Source organism: Microcebus murinus, chromosome 16 (genome assembly GCF_040939455.1).
Source record: "Microcebus murinus isolate Inina chromosome 16, M.murinus_Inina_mat1.0, whole genome shotgun sequence".
In the NCBI taxonomy this organism is placed as follows: domain Eukaryota; kingdom Metazoa; phylum Chordata; class Mammalia; order Primates; family Cheirogaleidae; genus Microcebus; species Microcebus murinus.
The window spans coordinates 71,299,124-71,303,883 of NC_134119.1; positions in this window are offsets into that span (position 1 = coordinate 71,299,124).

The window sequence follows — 4,760 nt, forward strand, 5'->3', positions numbered from 1 at the left end:
AGAGAGAAACTGAAAACTGAGGCTTCAGGCAGCTAAAAACCTAAAACGGAAAAAAAAAGGAAGCAAAACATCTTAAGGCTAAGTGATGATGCTGGATGTGGGGCTAAAAACATCCAAGGTGTTCCTAAAACTTCTTCTCAACGAAGAAAGCCAGGATGTTCCAGATCCGTGGGCTTATTTGAAGATGAAAAACAATTCAACTTGAAACATTATTTTGCAAAATATTGTTACAAATCAAGCAGAAATATTAATTTCCAAGATTTGAAGCTCAACAATATGTTAAAAAATCTATATATCGTCAATAATTGTTTCAAAATACAATGTTTTATTAATATTACTGGAGATCTTAGGGGGAAAACTCATTCTGAAAACTGATTTTTTTTTTTTTTTTTTTTTTTTAGAAACAAAGTCTCACTCTGTTCCCCCAGCTAGAGTGCCGTGGCGTCAGCCTAGTTCACAGCAACCTCAAACTCCTGGCCTCAAGCAATCCTCCTGCCTCAGCCTCCCGAGTAGCTGGGACTACAGGCATGCGCCACCATGCCCGGCTAATTTTTTCTATATATTTTTAGTTGTCCAGCTAATTTCTTTCTATTTTTAGTAGAGATGAGGTCTCGCTCTTGCTCAGGCTGGTGAAAACTGATTTTTCATAAAAGGGGAAAGTGTCAATCATTTCTCATCTTTCCTGAATAAACTGTATTTTTTTTTTTTTTTTTTTTTGCTTCACCAATAGACATTTTCTCACAGTGCTGGAGCCTGGAAGTCCGAGATCAAAGTCCTCTGCCTAGGCCTCTCTCCTTGGCTGGCAGATGGCCGCCTTCTGTCTGTGTCCTTATATGGTCCTTCCTCTGTCTAGCATCCCTTTGTCAGACTGTATTTTGGGGTAAGCAAAACAGATAATGATGGATGGTTCTTCATTAAGGAAGAGATTTCTTAATACATGAAGTATTAATAGAATTAAAATGTCAAGATTTTGTACTCTCTAATCAAGTCACAGATCTAGTTATGATCATTGTAGCTACTGAAAGCAACAGATTTCTAGAATGGTGGAAATGAAATAAAAAAAAATGGTTCATTTAAAATATGGTATGAATATATTTGGAGCCTTAGTCAAAAGGTAAATTTCTAGCACTCATTCTAGATATATGTATATATAAATATATATATGAAATATGTGGGAATCAGATATTTTAAAATGACAGATCTCCTATATAAAATTATTGGAGTATATTTGTATAATTTTGGGGCTGGGTAAATCATTACCAATACTGAACCAAACTCCAGGATATATATTATTTTTATTAGAAGATTTTTTAAAAATTTACATAGGAAAATTACTAAAATACAAAAATGCCACAAACAATACAATAGAAAAACTTAAAAATGTAGAAGATAGAACAGGAGAGCACACCACTTTAAATAGTGTTACTAATCAGTTTTCTGAAAGAGGAAATAAAGCTTCAAATGAATTTGAACAGAAATTCTTTTTTATTTTTTTTTTTATTTTTTTTTTCTTTTTTTCTTCTTAGGCAATTACAAGATGAATGAACAGAAATTCTTAAAAGAAAATAATCATAGGTTTTAAATGTCTCATAAATCATTGGTCCCCAACCTTTTTGGCACCAGGGAACAGTTTCATGAAAGACAGTTTTTCCACAGGAGAAGGGGGGTGTTGGGCAGAGTGGGATGGTTTTGGAATGATTCAAGCACATTACATTTATTGTTTAGTCAGACCTTTCTGCTAATGATGATCTGTATTTGCAGCCACTCACCAGCACGAGCGTCACCACTTGAGCTCCACCTCAAGTCATCAGGCATAAGATTCTCATAAGGAGCACACAACCTAATTCCGCGTACGCGCAGTTTACAGTAGGGTTCATGCTCCAGTGAAAACCTAATGCCATCGCTGATCTGTGAGAAGACAGAGCTCAGGCAGTGATGTGAGTGATGGAGGGCAGCAATAAATACAGATGAAGCTTTGCTCACCCATCATTATTCACCTCCTACTGTGCAGCCCGGTTCCTAACAAGCCTTCGACTGGTCTCAGTCTGTGGCCCAGGGGTTAGGGATCACAGTCATAAATAATCAGATAGTATTAATCAAATTAATTATGACTTTCCCCCTTTCAAATATAGCATATATAACATTTGCTGAAATTTATAGGGTCATTTTCTGCTGATAGTAATGTGGCATCATGTATCTTGTCTACAAAAAAATAATAAATCATCTAATGCAAGTTATTTAAAGTCCTTGCTGGGCACAGTGGCTCATGCCTGTAATCCTAGCACTTTGGTAGGCTGAGGTGGGAGGATCACTTGAAGCCAGTTCAAGACCAGCTTGGACAACATAGAGAGATGCCATCTCTACAAAAAAACAGAAAAATTAGCTAGGCATGGTAGCCCATGCCTGTAGTACCAGATACTCAGGAGGCTGAAGCAGGAGGATAGTTTAAGGTCAGGAGTATGAGACCAGCCCGGACAACAAAGCGAGACCCCGTGTCTAAAAATGTTTTAAAAAATATAAGCCAGACATGGTGGTGTATGCCTTTAGATTGACCAGGAAATTGAAAAATATTTGAAAACCATTTAGGAAGCAGAATACATATATGTTTATTTAATTATCTGAACTTGTTTCATCACCCATTTTTTATCTCAGTAGCATTTTTAAGCATTTGTATGTTTTACAGAATATTCAATTCAGGATTAATTTTTTTTTATTTTTTATTTATTTATTTTTTGAAACTTTAAAATTTGTATGGATTAATTTTTTTTTTTTTTGAGACAGAGTCTCACTTTGTTGTCCAGGCTAGAGTGAGTGCCGTGGCGTCAGCCTAGCTCACAGCAACCTCAAACTCCTGGGCTCAAGCAATCCTTCTTTTATTTTCACAAAGTGGCCAGAGAAGTTTCCCTCAGCACTACCTGTCTCCTCAGTGGCTTCTAGGGCATAATGCTTTCCCCAGTTTCTCTAGCTGGATGGAGTTCATAATGAGATTCCCAAAATGCATTGCTTCTTTTGTTTCCTCTACTGGATCCTGAAGCTGTTGGCAAATGTTTTTCCTAGCAGTGAGCAGTGACTGGTTCAATGAACAGTAAAAACTTAAATGTGAAAATAAGTTATGGATACTGTTCTTCAAGTAGATTTATAAAATTTCTAGTTGAATTCGTATTCTCCACTATTGACTTTATGTGTTTGGGACTTATGGTCTGGGATGGTAGCCCCATGGTCCTTTTCCTGTACAGGCACAAGTAGTGAGCCCAACATATTCAGAGCAACAGCCATTCATTCTTCCAGACCTTCCCATGAGCAAGAGCCACACATACCATTTTGATCCTTGTAAGCTTCCTTTTTTCCTAGTACTCATTCTCTTCTCTTTTGCATGTTTGGATGACTATTTGTTACTCCAGGCCAGTGGCTGGTGGACACCTCTATGATTTTATCTTTTCCAACATTCAGCCCCTTTGTGCTCATTTGTAGTGATACTTGTTTCTCTAAGTTTTGTTTGGCCTGCTAGACAAGGGAACAACATTTTCTGAGTTTGGCAGTGACCATATGATTCAATCATTCCTTCCATCATCTTAGTATTTAGGGTACTAATAATATTCAGATCCTTGATGGAAATGTGTCATTCCGTGTTGAATTGAAGCAGTTAGGTCCTATAAATCATAAGTCTTATAAGAGGTCTAACATGAACATTATATATGTACTTATAAAAAACTACTCAAACTTTTAACTTCAATGAAAAAGTTCATGAAATTTTCACTTAGCACAATACAGGAAAAACTGAGTTTAGGAATTTGCAAAAAATCTCTCACATTGGGTATTTTTGGTATTTAGTGGTAAATTATATGTAACAAAATTTGCCATTGTAATAATTTTCAAATCTACAATTCAGTGGTGTTAAGTAAATTTGCAGTGTTGTGTATCTACCACTAGTATCTATTTCCAAAACTTTTAAAAAATCAACCCAAACAGAAACTATATAGACATTAAGCAGTAACTTCCCATTCCTCCTTCCTTCCAGTCCCTGGTAACCTATAATCTTTCTGTCACCTTGTTTGCCTATTCCAGATATTTCATAAAAATGAAATCATACAGTATTTATCATTTTGTATCTGGCTTATATCATTTCACATAGTTTTCAAGGTTCATCCTTGTGGCATAAGGAACTTTATTCTTTTTATGGCTCATTACTACTCCACTGTATGACTGCATCACATTTTAAAAAAATCTATTCATCTGTTGATGGACACTTGGGTTATTTCCACCCTTTTGATGTTATGAATAGTGCTGCTTTGAATATTGGTGTACAAGTAACTGTTAGAGTCCTTGCTTTAAATTCTTGGAGTATATACCAAAGAGTAGAATTGTGGTGACAGATGGCAATTCTATATTTAACTTTTTGAGGAATTGCTAAACTGTTTTCCACAGGAGCTGAACCTTTTTACATTCCCACCACAGTGTACGAGGGTTTCAATTTCTCTGCAGCTTTGTTAATTTCTTTTGTTTTCATAGTCATCCTGGTAGATGTGAAATGGCATATCATTGTAATTTTGATTTGAAATCCCTAATGACTAATTACGTTGACATTTTAAGTAATATATTCCTGCTGTTTTTGATATTCCCTTAATCTATTTTCCCCACTCTCCTCACCTCCCATCAATTTACAAATGTGGACTGACATCTATATTGTTGAAAGGAAAACTCTTGCCTCCACCACCCCTTAAGGGACTTAATAAGACTTAAGACTATTCCATTTCCTGAGG